General features: G+C 36.5%; 1 protein-coding gene across 3 annotated transcripts in view; it reads right to left on the reverse strand.

Moving 5' to 3' along the window:
• LOC149154613 (putative CoA ligase CCL6) overlaps positions 1–21,720 on the reverse strand; it is a 305,760-nt gene that overhangs the window by 213,797 nt on the left and 70,243 nt on the right. The gene's annotated exons all lie outside the window — the stretch shown is intronic.

Consider the following 21,720-nt stretch of genomic DNA (forward strand, 5'->3'; position numbering starts at 1 on the left):
ATGTGATGCTCTGCTACAACTCAGAAACCCATGGCTTCCAAAGCCTCACTTGTGGGTGTTGTTGTCGCACAGATTGCCACGACAACGCTCAGACCGGGGGCTGTCACTCTGATCCCCGATCTCTTCGTTTAAGCCTGTCTCCCACGGCTAAGGGGGGTAGACCCTATAGGAAAATGGATGACCAACTGTAAATCAGTTGGTTTGGGAGACACGAAAGGAAACAAGCACTAAAAAGATTTTATTGAATTAATAGACCAGTGCCTTGTGGATTTAATGTTTAAACGATTAATTATCAGATGCTGCAGAAATATAAACCATGTAGAGCAATCATTTATCATCAAATAACTCAATTAATTTTTTATCAAATGCGAGAAAATGCTTAAATGATACTCCAGCAGTTAAAATTTCGAAAGATAAAGTGCTTTAAACAATCACGTAAAATATTAACCAGAGATCACATTCATGCAGTTAATCTTCAGATGAACATTAAATCATATTAAACATTAATTCCCACATCAAAATTTTAGCCTCAGCATAAAAGATGAAACCTAAAAATTCCCGAGCCAAGACTGAAATTGGCAAAAATTTTCCCAAAATATTTTTATATTTTTCAAAGAAAATTAAAGACTAAATCAAAAAATCTATATAAAACTAAACTAAAAGAAACATTTTTATTTTTTTATTTTTTTATTTTTTATATTTCTTTTAAATAAAAATCAAAACAAATAAAATGAAAATGAAAATCCAAATTTAATTTCTTTTTATTTTTTTAACTTTTTCTAGATTTTTATTTTTTTATTTATTTAAATGAAAAACAAAATAACTGAGAACCTACATCTAAATTTAAAATAAAGATTAAATCTAAAACTATAAAATAATCAAAATTATGATCTATATAAAAAAGACTCTTTTTAAATTTTTTATTTTTTATAATTTTTATGATTTTAAAATTTAAAAATTTTTTATGATTTTTTTTTTTAACTTTATAATTTTTATGAATTTTAATTTTTTGAACCCAAAATGAAACAAAGCCCCCTAAAAAAGAAAAATAAAATCTAAATTAATCTAATCTAAGGTCTAACAAAAATAAAAGGAACTTTTTAAATCTTTTTATGAATGACTTTAAAATTTAAATGAAACAAAAATTAGAATCTAATCAAAATATAACTAAAAGAAAAGTTACATTTAAGCTAACCTAAATCAAATAAACCTAAAGAAGAAACTTAAAATCGAATTTTTCTTTTTTGATTTTTATTACAATGTAAAAATTTAAATTTAAATCTAAATTACAAAAAAAAAAAAAAAACAAACAAAAACGTAAAACTTAAATAAAAATGATGAAAATCAACCTACGCTTGATTCCTAACCATATCAAAAAATGAAAATCGAATTTTTGTTTTAATTTTTTATAAAGCCAAAAACAAAAAAAACAAAAAAATTATAATCCTATCAAAAATACGTTACCTTCACTTACGCATAGCAGAACAACAAAACCGTTTGCGTGAGTTTTGATATTCGACGGCCAGCAGAGCAGATGGGACAATGAAGCCCGATCCACACAGCGCGCAGGGGTTTGCAGAGTTTGGAGAAAGCAAGGGGCCACGGCTTTTTCCTTTTTTGATTTAAATTTTAATAAACCTGGCCCGTAAAAATAAAACGTGACTTCTTACAGTGTGATTGCAGGCTCCTTCGATGGCAGATGGAGAAACTCTCAAGTTTGCAGCTTCCAGTAACGTTTAATGGTGACACAGTACGCAGATCTTGAAGAATTTATCCAGCGCTCTTCAAACAAAACTTGAAACGTTACCCACGCAAAGCCTCGATAGCTTCTGCGTTAATCAGGTGCAGGCCCACGACATTTGACAACTGTTTTTTTTTTTTTTTTTTTTTTTTTTTAATGGCGGAAGGCGAGGAGAACGTTGACGGCTAGATTAGGCGTAGGTACAGCGGTGGAGCGATGATAAAAAAAAACTGGAAGGCAGCATGAAAGGATTTTGATTTGCAGGTTTTGTAACTGCCGGATCAGAGGAGCCACGCAGAGGACAGGTGCTGAATGAAAAACGTGTTGCAGAAACCAATGATTGGGCAAGAAAACCACAGGAGAAACTGGGATGAAGGCTGAGTGGCGGAGTAAAAAAATGATTGCAGGGATTGACACGTTGAGAGCTGAAAAAAACGCAGAGAGAAAGGATGATACAGCAGAAGAGGGATATGTGTGCAACGAACAGGCAGCTGGCCAAGCGGCAAGGGCTTTGCCCAGGTCACAAAAAATTTCGAGAAATTTCTTCTTGCAAAACAATCGAAACCCTCCAGATCTGAAAACAACTGATATTTGAAACCCTTGGAGAACAAAACAGCTTGGATAAACCCTTGGAAATCTCCAAAAAAACCCTGCAACCTGTAATGAAAAGACACCCAAAAATAACATGCGCAAGGATAAAAACCTAAAACCCAGCTAATTTTTTTTTACAGTATTTACAGATTTTCGAGTCTTTATCAGCCAGATTTGTCAATAATCCACAGTAATATTTTCAGAGTATAAGTTTAATGTAAAACGCTTCAGAAAACCCTGCATGCATTCATAAAAAATATTTCGAATGATAAGCCCGGGATCAAGAACTGGCTGGGCTCTTTCAGAAAACACAACCCGGGAGTTGGCTGGTTCAACCGAGAACTTCCCCTAACGCCCGGTAATCTGAAAAAAGGGTTTCCTGCACAGCTTAAAATCAACCATCAACATAGAAGGAAAAAACAATAGTGAAACCCCAATCAAATGGAGATACCTGCCACTATATTTCAGAATCTAAACTATCATTCAAACCCCAAAGATCAGACAAGATACCTGTGCCTAGATCAATCTTCATTAAACTATCATTAATGGCTGAAAATAAAATTATGCAGAAAAAATAGAACAATCTTACAGCATTTTCAGAAGAGTAACACCACCAAGATTTTTAACCCCAAAGTCTTCTTTATTGCACAAAAAATGACTACAAGAGAGCTTTATTTAGCACAAGACTCACAGATCGAATGTGTTCTCAAATGACCCCTAGCATCCTATTTAAAGGAAAATTTCCCAACAGCTAGTTCGAGTGATCCACGCCAAAATGATCTCGACCGTCGATGAGAATCAAGATATCTATTAATCTCATCCGTCGAATTTTTAATGCATTAAAAATTTGAAATTCTGCAGTTATTTACTCAAAATATTATTATTTTATTTTTTTTTGAGTTTTTACTTTATTTTATTATTTTTTGTTTTTATTTATTTATTTATTTAATTTATTTTATAAATTTTATTATTTTTTATTTTATTTTTCAGTTTTTTTTTTAATTTTTTAATTTTTAATTTATTTTTAAATGGATCCTCGAACTTAGCCTTTGGAAAAATCACCTAAGACCTAGGACTTAGGACTTATGAGGGGATTAAAACATTTTCTAACCCTCAAGACACTTTACATCATGACTTTTACAACTTTACATCTCAAGGGGGAGAACCCCATTTGACATAGACCCTCATAGACCACCCAGTTCTGCGACACAACTATAATCTAGCAGATTAACACACTAGGATTCTCCTAAGATTCTAATGACAAAATCCATTCCGGCTTTGGGGTTAGGCTGAAGGAAAACTCTGCCGATCATAGATCGGTGAGACAAAAAACCTTCCGGAACATAGATTATCACTAGGAAATTAGGTCCACCTAGGCAATTTACGTACATGACTCAACTCTGCTAAGATTATTTACAATTCACACATGCAAACTGGGTTTACAGCATAATATGATCAAGCCATCGATGACTGTTGAATGGCACAGACACGTCAATCAAGCGCTATCCCTTTTGCGAAAAAAGGGGTGTACTGCTATGGGTAGTTGACACGTAGTGGTCAACATCTGGCTTCACTTGGGGACACGTTGCTGCACTGTAGGAATGTGAGAGTCCAGAATCTGCATCCACGCAACACACAATAAAACATAAGTAGCGTCCATCCAAAAATCATCATATAACATTAAGCACAGGAAAGATATAAGCTCTTCTTTTGTTAACTATCTAGTAACATGAAAAGTAAATATATTCCTAAAACAGAAATGAAAATGCTGAAAATCAAGGAGTAGGGTTAGAAATACAATACAAAGGATGCTCCATGGCATCAGATGTGTTCAATATAGTGTATACTGAGCATTTGCCTGCTTTCATGCAAATCTGTCGGCTGCTTGTCGGATGTGCCATGTCCAATTCTGCAGATGGTAGGACTTTTTCCCATCCGAAAATCAAGCTGCTCGCGGCCATCTGATGCATCAAATCTTCTTCTCATTTTCTTTCTCTTGCGTTTTTTCTTCGTGGCAGGCTGTATTATTGATGACGTGGAACTTTCTGTTTCAAAGCTCTTAGATGAAGTATGTAAGATATGTGTGACATGTATTTCTTCATTCTGCATCTGCCCTGCCAAGGATGATGGACCAATCTCACAGGTGCCATGAGTTATAACTTGATCTTCAATGACTGGTGGATTAACCGTGTGAGTATCAATCTGATTATTAATTTCCCTTTCATCCAGGCAAATGTCAATGGAACAAAGAACCTCATAACAAGATGGAGCTTGCTGTAACAGATAAAGAGGCTTCTGATCTTTTGACATTCCTCGGTTTCTTTCATCTTCCGATTGCTGTTGAAATTTTTGAAACTGTATTTTAATGGCATCCATCTAACTAGAGTGTTCAACCTTTATAGCACTAATTTCCCTGGCATGGTTTTCTTCCATATATTTTATTACTTTATCGTTCTTTTCCTTTATGGTCATCAAGCAATACTGCATAGAGTTTATCTCTTCCTTATGATTTGCTTGCATGTTTGTCATATTTTCCTCTAAGCCTGATAACTTGCTTTGCATAAAACTAATTTTTGTGTCATGATTAGTTTTCATGGCCTCAATTTCCTTAGCATGCTGATTTTGCATAATTTCCATCTCCTTATTACGTTTTTCCAGGTGGGTGCATAAAGTTCTCACATCATTAGCGTAATTAGTTTGATTAATCTCCATATTTTTTACCAGCCGCATTAGCTCTTGTATAATTTGCTTCTGATCTTACTTTTCATTGTCAACACTGTTTTTACAATTTGTCCCTACTTTTCCACTATCATAGATTTGATCTACAATGGTACAGGTGGATGGCACATTCTGATATGAAGAATTGTCTTGGAATCTTTCATTAACAGCTGGACCTTTTACAAGATTACTTTCATTCTGTTGCACAATTTTAGGGGCACAAAGCGAGCTATCTGGATCACCATATCTATCTTTAAAAGCATCGACAATGTCTTGTAAAGAAGTGAAAGAATCTTCAGGACAATTATTAAACCAGTTCAAAGCATCACCCTTTAAAGAATGGACAAATAGACGCATCTTGACATCTTCATGATTATATTGAAGAAGTCTACAATATATGATCATTACACAAGTAAACCTGTTTAAATATTGACTAACAGCGACTGAATCACCACTTGAGAACAAAAATAATTTAGAAATGACCTCTTTCAGAAAATCATGGAGATTATCAGTAAAATGACATGGTTTAAATGAATAATCCATGATGAATAACTAGGGAACAAATGGATGATAGAACAAGATCTCTGCTCAAGAAAATCAATAGATGAAAGAAGTGGAGTTGCCACTTGAACAATGAATCTAATTCTAAGATCCAAAAAGCAACCAACAAGTAGATATAAGGGAGGCTTCTTGTCTGGGAAAAATAAGAAAATGGAGTCGCCACCCAAACAAGAAACAAATCGAAAAGAAGTTGCTGATATGACGAAAGATAAGGCGACGAAAAGATCCAACTGATGCCAAAAATAATGTTGAATCTGCCAGCTCAAATGAGAGATGAGAAAGATAAAAGATTGATAAGAAGTCGTTGAAACACCGAGAACAAAATGGTCCCCGGCAACGTCGCCAAAAAATGTTGTCGCACAGATTGCCACGACAACGCTCAGGCCAGGGGCTGTCACTCTAATCCCCGATCTCTCCGTTTAAGCCTGTCTCCCATGGCTAAGGGGGGTAGACCCTATAGGAAAATGGATGACCAACTGTGAATCAGTTGGTTTGGGAGACACGAAAGGAAACCGGCACTAAAAAGATTTTATTGAATTAATAGACCAATGCCTTGTGGATTTAATGTTTAAATGATTAATTATCAGATGCTGCAGAAATATAAACCATGTAGAGCAATCATTTATCATCAAATAACTCAATTAATTTTTTATCAAATGCGAGAAAATGCTTAAACGATACTCTAGCAGTTAAACTTTCAAAAGATAAAGTGCTTTAAACAATCACGTAAAATATTAACCACAGATCACATTCATGCAGTTAATCTTCAGATGAACATTAAATCATATTAAACATTAATTCCCACATCAAAATTTTAGCCTCAGCATAAAAGATGAAACCTAAAAATTCCCGAGCCAAGACTGAAATTGGAAAAAAATTTCCCAAAATATTTTTATATTTTTCAAAGAAAATTAAAGACTAAATCAAAAAATCTATATAAAACTAAAATAAAAGAAACATTTTTATTTTTATTTTTTTATTTTTTATTTTTCTTTTAGATAAAAATCAAAACAAATAAAATGAAAATGAAAATCCAAATTTAATTTCTTTTTTTTTAACTTTTTCTAGATTTTTATTTTTTTATTTATTAAATGAAAAACAAAATAACTGAGAACCTACATCTAAATTTAAAATAAGGATTAAATCTAAAACTATAAAATAATCAAAATTATGATCTATATAAAAAAGACTCTTTTTAAATTTTTTATTTTTTATAATTTTTATGATTTTAAAATTTAAAAAAATTTTATGATTTTTTTTTTTAACTTTATAATTTTTATGAATTTTAATTTTTTGAACCCAAAATGAAACAAAGCCCCCTAAAAAAGAAAAATAAAATCTAAATTAATCTAATCTAAGGTCTAATAAAAATAAAAGGAACTTTTTAAATCTTTTTATGAACGACTTTAAAATTTAAATGAAACAAAAATTAGAATCTAATCAAAATATAACTAAAAGAAAAGTTACATTTAAGCTAACCTAAATCAAATAAACCTAAAGAAGAAACTTAAAATCGAATTTTTCTTTTTTGATTTTTATTACAATGTAAAAATTTAAATTTAAATCTAAATTAAAGAAACAAAAAAAAAAAAAAAAAAAAGTAAAACTTAAATAAAAATGATGAAAATCAACCTACGCTTGATTCCTAACCATATCAAAAAATGAAAATCGAATTTTTGTTTTAATTTTTTATAAAGCCAAAAACAAACAAAAAAAAAAAAAAATTATAATCCTATCAAAAATACGTTACCTTCACTTACGCATAGCAGAACAGCAAAACCGTTTGCGTGAGTTTTGATATTCGACGGCCAGCAGAGCAGATGGGACGATGAAGCCCGATCCACGCAGCACGCAGGGGTTTGCAGAGTTTGGAGAAAGCAAGGGGCCACGACTTTTTCCTTTTTTGATTTAAATTTTAATAAACCTGGCCCGTAAAAATAAAACGTGACTTCTTACAGTGTGATTGCAGGCTCCTTCGATGGCAGATGGAGAAATTCTCAAGTTTGCAGCTTCCAGCAACGTTTAATGGTGACACAGTACGCAGATCTTGAAGAATTTATCCAGCGCTCTTCAAAAAAAACTTGAAACGTTACCCACGCAAAGCCTCGATAGCTTCTGCGTTAATCAGGTGCAGGCCCACGATATTTGACAACGTTTTTTTTTTTTTTCTTTTGATGGCGGAAGGCGAGGAGAACGTTGACGGCTGGATTAGGCGTAGGTACAGCGGTGGAGCGATGATAAAAAACTGGAAGGCAGCGTGAAAGGATTTTGATTTGCAGGCTTTGTAACTGCCGGATCAGAGGAGCCACGCAGAGGACAGGTGCTGAATGAAAAACGTGTTGCAGAAACCAATGATTGGGCAAGAAAACCACAGGAGAAACTGGGATGAAGGCTGAGTGGCGGAGTAAAAAAATGATTGCAGGGATTGACACATTAAGAGCTGGAAAAAACACAGAGAGAAAGGATGATACGGCAGAAGAGGGATATGTGTGCAGCGAACAGGAAGCTGGCCAAGCAGCAAGGGCTTTGCCCAGGTCACAAAAGATTTCGAGAAATTTCTTCCTGCAAAACAATCGAAACCCTCCAGATCTGAAAACAACTGATATTTGAAACCCTTGGACAACAAAACAGCTTGGATAAACCCTTGGAAATCTCCAAAAAAAACCCTGCAACCTGTAATGAAAAGACACCCAAAAATAATATGCGCAAGGATAAAAACCTAAAACCCAGCTAATTTTTTTTTACAGTATTTACAGATTTTCGACTCTTTATCAGCCAGATTTGTCAATAATCCACAGTGATATTTTCAGAGTATAAGTTTAATGTAAAACGCTTCAGAAAACCCTGCATGCATTCATAAAAAATATTTCGAATGATAAGCCTGGGATCAAGAACTGGCTGGGCTCTTTCAGAAAACACAACTCGGGAGTTGGCTGGTTCAACCGAGAACTTCCCCTAACGCCCAGTAATCTGAAAAAAAGGATTTCCTGCACAGCTTAAAATCAATCATCAACATAGAAGGAGAAAACAATAGTGAAACCCCGATCAAATGGAGATACCTGCCACTATATTTCAGAATCTAAACTATCATTCAAACCCCAAAGATCAGACAAGATACCTGTGCCTAGATCAATCTTCATTAAGCTATCATTAATGGCTGAAAATAAAATTATGCAGAAAAAATAGAACAATCTTACAGCGTTTTCAAAAGAGTAACACCAGCAAGATTTTTAACCCCAAAGTCTTCTTTATTGCACAAAAAATGACTACAAGAGAGCTTTATTTAGCACAAGACTCAGATCAAATGTGTTCTCAAATGACCCCTAGCACCCTATTTAAAGGAAAATTTCCCAACAGCGAGTTCGAGTGATTCACGTCAAAATGATCTCGACCGTCGATGAAGATCAAGATATCTCTTAATCTCATCCGTCGAATTTTTAATGCATTAAAAAATTGAAATTCTGCATTTATTTACTCAAAATATTATTATTTTATTTTTTTTGAGTTTTTACTTTATTTTATTATTTTTTATTTTTATTTATTTATTTATTTAATTTATTTTATAAATTTTATTATTTTTTATTTTATTTTTCAGTTATTTTTTAATTTTTTTTAATTTTTATTTATTTTTAAATGGATCCTTGAACTTAGCCTTTGGAAAAATCACCTAGGACCTAGGACTTAGGACTTATGAGGGGATTAAAACATTTTCTAACCCTCAAGACACTTTACATCATGACTTTTACAACTTTACATCTCAAGGGGGAGAACCCCATTTGACATAGACCCTCATAAACCACCCAGTTCTGCGACACAACTATAATCTAGCAGAGTAACACACTAGGATTCTCCTAAGATTTTAATGACAAAATCCATTCCAGCTTTGGGGTTAGGCTGAAGGAAAACTCTACCGATCATAGATCGGTGAGACAAAAAACCTTCCGGAACGTAGATTATCACTAGGAAATTAGGTCCACCTAGGCAATTTACATACATGACTCAGCTCTGCTAAGATTATTTACAATTCACACATGCAGACTGGGTTTACAACATAATATGATCAAGCTGTCGATGACTGTTGAATGACACGGACACGTCAATCAAGCGCTATCCCTTTTGCGAAAAAGCGGGTGTACTTCTATGGGTAGTTGACACGTAGTGGTCAACCATGTGTCAATATGTTCCTCTAAAAGACTTGGGCCCCAATTAAGTTTTCTAAGTCATGATGAAACCACCTGACAATTACACACAATATCTAGTGCTAGGATCTACATCATCAGGTACATTTAATCATTTACGCATTTAAGTGAGCCAAGCTTGCAAATAATGGGCAATATGACACTTCAAACAAGTTTTCCTTCCAATATATAGGCTTTTAACTCGTTATAGTGTTACCTTCCTAGGTAGAAGTGGCTAATAGACCACCCTACTAGGTGTTTCCAGCCCCTAAGGGGAGTGACAGTAGCTTGATCCACCCTTCAATTGATAGGTGCCATGTGGTGGAATGAAGGTGAAATACTTCATGGCAAAGTGCCATGATCAAAGGAATCAACTATGATGGGCTCCTCATCCAGAGTGTATAGATGTGGGGAGGGAGCAATCATGGATACATGAGTGACCAACTCAGACTTTGTTTTTCCACCCCTATTGTGCGCTTTTTACTTTTTCTTGATTAGTTTTCTTTGTAACACTGCTCATAGCTCAAGGGTTAGAGCTTGTGTATGATGTAAAAAATAATTGGCCCTTTAAGGGTGAGGCAGCTCATTTCCCACCAAGGTTTAGGGCATGCAAGGGTTCCTCCTCATAATATGAAGAGCAACATGTGCCCAAGAACCAAGTGATGGCCATAATGAGTGATGCGGAGCTCATGTTGGGATTTTGCCCACATGCTAATGTGTAAGTCCCAACCATATTTTGCATTTTCATCTTCCTTTGTTTTTAATTGTGGACATCATATGCTTTTTGTTATTCTTTTAGCTACATCAACCTCCGAGGGCCAAGTTCCAAGGCCCTACCCAAGTATGAGGATGTATGGTGCCAAATTCCAGAGAACCAATGACCAGGTTACCCCAAGAATAGAGATGGAAAATGGGCCTCGTAATGTAAGATGGAAAGCGGTATGTATGAATAGGGAGAGATAGGACTACGCTATATCAATTAGGGTCTTCCAAGTAGTGCTCTTCCTATACCCATTGGGCCATCAGGGGAAATCCCACTAGACTAGGATGAAATATTAACCTCCTATTTAACATGAGGGAACAAAATGACTGTAATATTCATAATGGAAATATCAAGTGAATAACAAAAGCATGTATCACGACCAACGACCAAAATTTCAACATACACACAATATATCAGAACACACAAGGAAATACACCAATTCTCTGAGCCATTTTATTATTTCTAAGCATAATGGAATACATATAAAAAGGAATAGAGAAACTTCGAGTTGTAATTGTGATTCCCAAGTGTTGGAAAAGTCTCCAATTCTTTGCGCTGACCCATAAATTTATTGCTTCTGTTGTTGGAAAGGAAATAGGAAATCAACGCTTAGATGTGCTCAGAAAATTCTAGAAAATTAGTTGGTGTCTTTTGTCAACTCAACAAGCCCAACAAAACCCAGAAAGGATTTCACCCCAATCCAACAATTCTGAACACCGACAAGATAGTGTGAATGACCCAGACTCTCATCTTGTATGCACTACAGAGAAAATGTTGTAGGGTGTGTTGCACTTAATTTGTCACAAGTCTGAGGAAACAGTAGGACATAAAATCTCAAAGTTCAGAATCATTAGCGAACTAGTTATTGTGTCATTGTAAAACCCAAATTCTGCAAGTTGTAATGTAACGATCGTTTAATTATGTAACAAAATGGGTAAGCCTATGATGTTGGCGACGAATTTCATCCTAGGAGGTTTTTGGTTTTACCGCACTATATGTGTTTCTAAACACAAATCATCGACAGAGATTTTCCCTCTAACTTAAACCCCAAAGCTAGAGTGGAATCCATTGACAAAACCTTAGATGAATCCTAGTGTTTTTAGTCGAGTCTATTGTAAAAGTGATTTGGAAATAATTTAAACTATTTGGTCAAATTATTTTATCATAGATCACTTGGTCTAATAGATCATATTGTGTCGCAGAATTGGGTAATTATTTGAGGGTCTATAACAAGTCGGTATTACCCCTTTGAGAGTTGAATTTGTAATTATCTAATGTAAAAAATATTTTAGTGCATGGTCTCTTGCAATCAGACACCATGGCTAAAATATTTGACAGTGGAAAAATAATTAATCCCCTGGTGTTAATTAATTAATTTTTCTAGTAAAAATAAAATTAAATCTTAAGCAAAGAAATTAATTAATTTAGAGTCAAAATTAATTTTAGAAAAATTAATTTATCCAAGTGGAAAATGACCAAAAAATCGTGGGTCAAAAAGAAGTTAATTTCTGGAGGTCACCCACCAAGGCAAAAATGGATTTTTTAAGAAAAATTAAGCCCTTGGACCTTGGTGGTTAAGTCAAAATCAAATTTTTTAGGAAAGTAATCCTAAAAAATAATTTTTGGATTAATAAAATATGGATTTTATGAGAAATTTGAAAATTCTTCAAAAATAAATATTTTCGATGGCAGAGATTAAAAGATGATCAAGTATTTATCAACAAAATTAATTAATTTTTCTGGAAAAAATAAAATTAAATCTTAAGCAAAGAAATTAATTAATTTAGAGTCAAAAAATTAATTTTAGAGAAACTAATTTTTCCAAGTGGAAAATAACCAAAAAAAATCGTGGGTCAAAAAGAAATTAATTTTTTGAGGTCCCCCACCAAGGCAAAAATGAATTTTTTAAGAAAAATTAAGCCCTTGGACCTTGGTGATTAAATCACAGTTAAATTTTTTAGGAAATTAGTCCTAAAAAATAATTTTTGGATTAATAAAAAATGGATTTTATGATAAATTTGAAAATCCTTCAAAAATAAATATTTTCGATGGCAGAGATTAAAAGATGATAAAGTATTTATCAACAGTCGAGATTACTTTGACGGGGATCAAGTCAATTAGTCATTATTTTCCACTTGGAGGATTTATCTATAAATTTGAAGTCATTTTGCTTCTCAAGTCATGATGAAAACTCTGACTCTGGTCTATGTAATTTTGTAAATCTGGTGTTGTTCCATTAATCTACTAGGAACGTTTGAAATATCATAATAAAAGACTTTGGGGTTCAATTCATGGTGTTCTTTGCCCGATGATCTGTGGTATTTGTTGCTTATCTACTTTCCTATATTGTGCTTAAAATTTTATAAGCTTGCTTATTCATTATATGGTGATAAGAACATTCTATTGGGAGCTTTTGCATCTATCTTAAGTGATCTTATTCGCCATATGTCTAACAAGTTTGCTTGAAGAAATATATATAGAAATTGTAGGTGCACCAACCCTTGGGCTCCAAGTTCACAAACTTTGGAAAAGAGCCAATCTTGTTTGGGCTCTGGGTATTTTATTTGATTTTCTTACTTCGCTAAGGCTATGGGCGATACCATAAATTTCGAAACACATTTGATCTATTGTCATTATTCATCATTTAAAAAAATATTTTCTCAAAAATATTTTATTTCCACATGCATTGTATATTTGTATATATCTTGTAGACAATTTGTAAAATAATTTTGTGAATATATTTCTAACCCTTATTTTGCAGTTATTGGGGTTTGGGGTTAATTTTCAAATTTTGTATATATTAGGGTTTTGGATATTTTATTTTAATTTGTGGAGATGAGATCCAAGTTATTTCAAGAAGATTTGTTGGGGTTTTGAGCTAGATCTAGGCCCTTGACGGTAAGATCTAGTCTCCAAAAATTTTGCAGGCCCAACATTCAAGATTTTCTAGTAACTTGAGCGATTATTAAAGATCTGAAGCAAAATAATATTTTTGTGAAGGTTTGCATATTTTTTAGGGCCTTTTCAGGCCCAGCATCAACCCTTCCTAACCCCATCGTTTTCCTCTCTAGCCTAGCTGCAACCCTAAAAGGGCCACAATCCCCTTGGTCTACCCCTCTCATGAGGCAAAGAGGCCTCGACCACCTTTCTAGCTGTACGACAACCCTTTTAGGGCTTATCATGGGCCTTTTAGGCCTAGTTGCAGGGCTTAACGACGTCTTTCCTTGCCTCAGCTTGCCTTTCCTTAGGCCGCAAGCCTCTCGACCCCTCCTTATCCCCTTGCCGCTACCCTTTGTGGCTTTACCCTTGGCCGCAGTCCCTTAGGCGCTATTCTCCCTAGGCCGCAACCCTCTTAGGGCTTGCAGTAGGCCTTTAGGGCCTCCTTATCCTTGTTGTAAGCCTCATTAGGCCTATGCATCGCTAGCCGCAGGCCTAATAGGCCTTGTTTCCTTCCTTCCAGCCCTCATTCCAGCCCTCACCTTACTTCATTTGCCTCTCTCAGTCATCTGTTGGTGATCATTTGATTTATGAGCTAATATTGGGTGTTTTCCAGAGGTATTGGTCATATTTTGTATTGTTGCAGGAAGGCTCTCCATTGGAAAAAATTTGGACAAGGTCTCCTCCTAGTCATATTCTAAGCATAGGGCCTATTGGTTTGCCTCCTAAACTCTTTCTATCCTCACTGTTTTTCTACAGCAGTTTGATATTTTCCTAACAGTTGCAAAATTCTTCATAAAATTGGCATAAATTTACAAACAAGTTCCCTAACATATTAATGAATCACTTGCATACTTGGGCATTCATTGTTTGGGCAAATTTCATACATTTTTATGACTGTCATCTCTGTTGTGAATGTATAATAAAGTCAGATATCTAACAGTGACATTAGCATCATAAGAAGGCCTAACACATCAAGAATTTAGTGATTGAAAAGGCGGTTTGATGGTGGGATAGTTCATTTGCATTTTGCATGCACATACATCTCTTCTTTGCATACTAAAAGTGCTCTAACTCACTGTTGTCATAAAATTTACTTGTTGCTCATTGGATGTGATTGAAATATAAGCAACATAAAGCTTTTCATTTGGTTATGCTCTATTGCTCATTGTGGAAAGGGTTTGTTTACATTGTTAAATGTGCTATCGTGAACAAGATTGCTAGCATCTAATACATTGTTGTTTCTTTTGAGTTGTTTAAGTTTCATGGTTTTGATATTTACACAAATAAGCTCATTCTCTAAAGCACATTAGTCTCATAATCCAATAATCCTGTTGAATGGTGCCTTAGGTGAATAAATCTAGGAATCTATTGGATATTGGTGTCTCTTTCTCTCTTACACATTGGCATTACAGATCTAAGTGTTCCTAACTTGAGGACTTGCTAATCTAATTGAATATCTCTTGAATAATTGGCAAGATTCTAATTGTATAAGAACATTGATTGTCTCTTTTAAGTAATTATCAATGGCATCTTGTATTGCCTCATCGACTAATTGTTCTAAGTGGATAAGTGCTCTAATTATCATATCTATTGTGAATTACAATTCTATATTAGTAAATCATTGTGAAAAGCATTCGTCTTGTTGAATACATCTTCGTTATCTCTTGTATCTTGTTGGCATTTTTAAAATTGGCACATAATTCTTGTGGTTGAGATTGTCCCTTATTTACCATTGTTAAGTACTTATTGTCATAGCTAAAGATAAATCATAATTAAGTACTTAAAGCAACATTAAACAATCTCGCATTAAGAAGCACTCAACTCATCTTGCATTGACATCCTAGGACTAGCCTTGCATTAATAATTTACCTCCAAGTGTAAGCTTGGTTGATAGAGAGATAGGAACACCCTTTCATCTTTGCTTAGGCTCTCTAATATTTTAAACGATGACCCTACAGTCATCAGAGCCATGGTCTCTGCAGCACTAGAGGCATCGGGTACGTTAAATATCAAGGAGAGGGATCATTAACCAAGCCTTTGCTTGCTTCACACTGACTTCTCTCTGCCACTTACTTTAGAGACTAGGCTCAATATAGATAAAGATCAAGGGATACACTTAGTTAGGCATTTAATTAAATAAACCAAGATCTTGAATCTCACCTAAGTCTGTTAAGTTTTCTTAGGGCTATATTGTCCTCGCTTTGATAATTGCATTTCTTCATTTACACATTAAATTCACCCCATAACATCATAACATTATTCAAATTCACATCATTATTCAGCAACATATGCAACTATGTAAAAAGAACAATATCATCATCATCAATGCAACGGAACATAAAGGAACAATAGAAGAAAAGAATTCACACATAGGGACAATAGGATTAGTCGGAGACCAGGGAAAAACCCACTACGAGGAAAACCCTTTCAAATTCTTCTTCTTATTAAATTGTCATTGAATGATTCAGCAAAAGAGAGTACAATGATCCATATCTTCATCCATACAACTATCTAGCAAAAATCAACTAAACAATATCCATGAGATGAACCCAACCATGCTCATACTCAAAAACCCTGATTCAAAAGCCTGTAATGAACTGTCATTGTCTGTGGTCAACTGTCGAACACTACGGTCAACGAGCGAAAACTTCGAACAACTAAAAAACCAAACACTAGTTTCCAGTCGCATGGAGGACGTGTTCTGTGTGCGACTTGTTACCCACCATTTTGTGGGTGATATCCCTAGGAGAAAAAATAAATTCCAAGATGGTCCTCAGCAGGCAGCCAACAACCCCTTGTAGCCACCAACTAGCTCGGTGTGCCATTTTCTTCACCACCTGAGGCAGTCATGTGGTCCCTCACCCATCTGTCATGATTGTATGTTTGAAAGTAGGCCTCTCGAACCTAAAGGTATGCCTTGTCATTTGGTAATTGAGTGTTTTAGTTTTTCTTATCATTGACACTTCTGGGCATGGATTAATGGGGGGATTTGGTGAGAAGAATGGGCTAGGTCTGTGCTCATGTCCCCTAGACCTCTTTTGTATATTAACCTTGGATTCTAGTCCTGTGGGATCTCTCTCACTGGCCATTTGGCTTTAGGCATAGTATTTCATGGGAAACCCTGATTTTGGTTGCGTGGTCCCGCTCCCTCATCCACATATATTGCCCCCTTTCCTCTCATTATAATCCCCTTCATCATTTCTCCCACCTCAGTCCACATTCCTCCACTGGGTCTACATAGGGATAGCTTTCACCTTCCCCTTGCCCACACCTTGGGTCACGCCTGGAATGATGCCTCGGAGGTTGATGCAGCTAAAAAGAAAAGTAAAATCATAATTAGCCACATTCGACGGAAAAATGTACCACAAAATGCAAAGGATGGCCGGGGCAAACACATTTAGCACATGGGAAAAATCCAATACATGATCTCTACCCCAGCATCATGGTCGTCACCCTGGTTCCTCCAAGTTCTATGAGTCTCCTTCATCATACAGAAACCCATGATTGTCCCAACCCCTGGTGGGCAATGAACCACACTACTTTAAAAGGGGGTATCCACTGTTATATCTCACACATCATGCTCTCATCCCTTGAACCCCGAGTAGTTAATTAAAGAAAAATCATAAAAAGGCAAAAGGCATATAAAGAATGATGGAAAAATCAAGGTCGGGGCACCTCATGTAGCACGATTTCTCCCTCCTATACATTATATACCCAAGTGTGGGCATCCCTTCTACTAGCTACCTTTGTAACCTAGTCTGTGGCCCAAGGTTGCGCCTTCTTATTCCCTACTCCATTCACATCTTTATCACATACCACCACCTTTTAAAGGATGTACCTTGGACATATTATACCCTTTAAGAGTAGAAACCACCTAATGGGATACTTGGTTAACCCCATTTGGATTTTGGAGACATTACGACATGCCAAAGCCCATTATGGAAGGGAAAGCCATTATGAAGTCCCCACTTGTGGTCCATGGTTTGTAAGCTCTATTACTCGATTTCTTTGATGAATTGTTGTACTGGATCTTATGCAGGATTGCAGGTGGTCTCCATTTTGGGTTTGGTCTCACTATACGAGGTCCTACCCCTCCAAAGGGCTACATTGGTACATGTAGGGTGTGCCTTGAGAGCCATGGGCCTCCACGGCAATAGACAACACTCCATGGATCCCCAGAGATGTTCAGAAATTGGCTCGAGGTCTATCTATTGAACGAGGAAGATGCACTTGGTTTACCTTTGCCTAGCCAACCCCACAAATGTACCATGCACTTAGCAACTGACCCAGGACTTGTAGGATGATGTGGCATCACCTACACCATCATCTAAGCCCTTACAGATGATCTACATGCATCTTCAACTCATTTGTAGACCCATGAGGTTATTATTGTGCCCCCACACCTACTCGGAGCACCACAAGTTTATTGGAGAATGGGGGGCCACCCCCTTGTCCATCACTTTTGAGGGTCCTATTCTTCATTATCGCACCTATGGACCTCATCAGGCCTCTTGGAGGGCCCTACGACATGTATTGTATATCATTTGACCACTTAAGATGTTTATTATTTCATCTATGAGCTAGTGTGGTGGGCTTGTCACGAAAAGTTAGGTTATTAGAACATTAATTTATTTTTTGGGCTTATGTAGGCCAAAGAGACTAATTTGAACTCCTAATTAGTGCATAAATACAAGTGAGATGAGTTCATTTTCTCATCATCACTTTGGATTGGATCACTGTTCTCTTTAGAGAATTTCGTACTTTTTCTTGGATGAAGAATTGGAGCATGGATGAATTTTGATGTTTGGATTGGAGTATTTTATCTTGGAGCTTCTTTATTGTCAAAGTATTGATGGTTAGATATGCTCTATTACATGTAAGTACACACTTTTAATTCTATTCTTGTTTTACTTTTGTCATGTGCATTGAATGGGATTTTTGCTATAATAGGGCTAATTGTTGCATTGCATAATTTCAAATTTGTGGAATTATTGTTTCTATATAGCATCTCTCAATGTTTGGGCCATGTATGTGAATGAAATCTCCTAGGGATAATTCCACTGGTGAATTTATCTTGATAAGCCATCTCTTTTTCCAAGCAAAGTATAAAAGCTTTGAGGTCTCTTCCTCTTGCCCTAAAGGCTACGCAAAGTAGTCCTTATGGCCTCCTTGAATGAAATACAAGTTCCTTTCTCATTATTCTCCTTGACTCCATTCTCCCGAAGGGATTAAGGCACTAGTCCTCCAATAGGTGATCATTCAAAGAATACCTTTCCGTCACCTTTCCCTCTCTCTTCTAGGGCTAGCCAAGTTGGGTCACCTAAGGCATCATTTGCCCGACAAAATAGCCCATGAAAAAGTTCGATCTCCTAGCCTCTACTGCGTTGGTGTATCCTCAAGGCCTCCTCCAAATTTGAAGCCATTCCGACAGTGGAGTTATGAGATAACCCACGCCCTAGCTCCGAGATCAAACTTTGCCCTAGTGTTCGCTAGGCTAGTGCCTCGTAGGATCAATTTGACACCTTTAAGTGGAAATTGTTGTTTTGATCCTTTCCCCTTCCTTGTCTAGGTTGAGATCATCATTGGTTGCTAGATTCTCTCTCCTTAACCTAGGCTAGGTCCACTTGGTCCCGTGTGGTCCCACACCTTTTAAAAGTCAAATCTTCAAGAACCATTCGGGAAGTCAACACCAATAAGGATTTTAGCATTGGGAAACTCCTTTACAAGGCATATTCCTCTAACCTAACCATCACATCCTCACGTCCTTATCCTAGAAATCTTTGTACCTTGTGTAACAAGTGAGTAAGCTCTATTCTTAACCCCCTTCTAGGAAAAGGATCATTAAGGTCACTTCACATCCATTGGTTGATTCATCATTCACAAGTGACTTTCTATATATTAGGTCTCCTCCCATCGGTGAAAGTCTGTAAAGAGTAGGGAGTCCTAGCTGAGGTGACAGTGGGCTACGCCTCCATCATTGCCCTTTGATCTAGCAGTTCTCCCTTTAGGAATCCCTTTTATGCCCCTTCTAGTTTGAGCAGTAACACAACTAAAAGACTTCAGTCGCACGAATGAGCCGGCCAGCGAGCGACTGCAGCCGATATCTCTCTGTGACATGCCTGCAACTTAGGCCCAAAAACCCTAAAACAAAGATGCGAGCTTTGAAACCCTACAATTTCACCTTTATGCGAACCCATTCCTCAGCGGATCTACCTCAGACCTGTGCAAGCCAAAAACAAGAAAGAGAATAGAATAATGTCTCACGATGATGTCCAAATGAGGTAGAGGTCACTTGTATTTATAGCCTTCCAAGGATGTCCAATTTACTTTAGGGATGACCTGATCAAATATGCACATTTGGGCTAATAATTCAAAATATACTTTCCCTTGTCCAAATTTGATGATATTTAGGTTGATTTCCGTCCTCTCGAAAAGAGAAATTCAATGCAATCATCATCTCCATCAAATGAGTTGTCCAAAGTGGAATTGGCCCTAGTTGTCAATTTTAACGAAGTCATAGAATTTGCATAGCATATAGGATAGTTAAGCATTTAAGTAGCAGTTGATCCATTCATTTGGTCCTTAATTGATATAAAGCAAGTGGGACTCCATAAGGCACTAGCCTCATTAATAATTCAATCTAGTTTCGTAGCTTGCTAAAATCAACCAAGTGGCTAAGCCATTCAATCATGTCTCTCGGACTTGTTGGGTGCCAACTTGTCCTTCATCTTCACATTCCATAGGGACTACCCCCCATAGCCTGTTGTTGGGAGACAGCTAGAACGGAGAGGTCATGGATTAGAGTGACAGCCCCCGACGAAGTCATTGTCGCACCATGCTTGTACAATCTGAGCGACAATAGGGTGCTCCCCAAAATTCCCCACAAACCCCCTCAATCCCCCTGCAAAATTCCTCGTTTGAAATTCCCTTGTTTTTCAAGCCCTTACCTCCCCAAATCTCCTCGTATCTTAGCCCCTGCACAAGCTCTACTAGTGACCCCTCCACAAGCCTAATTTGATGCAACTTGGCCCTCTAAAATACCCAACAATTAGCCTTGCAAAATCCTTTGAAAATGTTTTCCTCGAGATAGACGTTTCTCCTGCAAAATCCCGGATCAACCAACCCCTCACCTTCAATGAATTTATGCCCCCACGTGTTTCCCTCTATGCCCAGGTAAATGCGCATTGTTGAATTGAAGCATTGGTCGAACTGCTCGGAAGAAGCCTGAAAAAGTCTCATTCCTCCCTACTAGGGAGACACTCGAGGTTCTTCAAAGAAGGGGTTGGATTCTCGCTTGGATTCTCCCTTGGTGAATCTTTATAATAGCTCTCCCAAGTGACCTTGATCCGTCACAAAGATAATAGTTAGAATTTTGTGCAAGGGCATCAAAATATTACTCCTTTGCAAAATTTAGCCAATCTATCACACCCATAGACTCCATCATCCCAAGGACTAGGCACTAGCCTTGTCAAATTGGTGATAACATACAATTTCATCCCCAAACTCAAATTTGCTCCCTATTTTCTGATTTTGGCCCTCTTAAGGATAAGCAGCCAACCTAGGGCATAGTGCGAATTAGCCTAGAAGAGGAATTTTGGTTGGTGGAGGGATTCGACATTAAGAGACATTTTGGTTGCCTCAGAATCAATCTTCCTTACTGGCTAATTTTTCCATTTCAAGCCCTAATTCTCTTGCCCTAGGAAAACCCTAGTTTGTGTAGAGCTTCAACTTGACGAATTTTTGAAGGTTTCTTATACCATTTGTTTGCTAATATTTATTGTTGGAAACATTTTCTTGGTGTATTGATCCTAGGATATCCCTTTAGGCTTGTTATACCTCAAGCCCTAGGTCAATTGTGCATTTACTTGGCCTTATTAGAGGATGTGAGTTGCCTTTCTTTCCTTGATTGAGCCTTGTACTTAAGAAGAGTCATCCTCTATCCTTTAGCGTGACCGTGAACTTTGAACTTAGCATCTCTTCCACGGGTAGTGGCTGTGGTGATAGTGGGTCACACCTCATAGTTGTCACTTGGCCTAGTGCTTGCCTTGTAGAGCACCCCTCCACAAGAACTGCTAGACTTTGAGGCAACAAGCTTGAAAACTTGAAATCTCTTTTTACACTTGCAAAATGTATAAAGATGAAAGGGCGGCTAGGATTTTAGTAGGCTGAAATCTTGTAAGTTACTTTTGATTGCCTATCAAAATGTTTCATATAGAATGTCCAAATTC

This window comes from Pinus tabuliformis, chromosome 9, assembly GCF_031772625.1.
Source record: "Pinus tabuliformis cultivar Carrire ecotype Pingquan chromosome 9, CPIR1, whole genome shotgun sequence".
Taxonomy (NCBI): Eukaryota; Viridiplantae; Streptophyta; class Pinopsida; order Pinales; family Pinaceae; genus Pinus; species Pinus tabuliformis.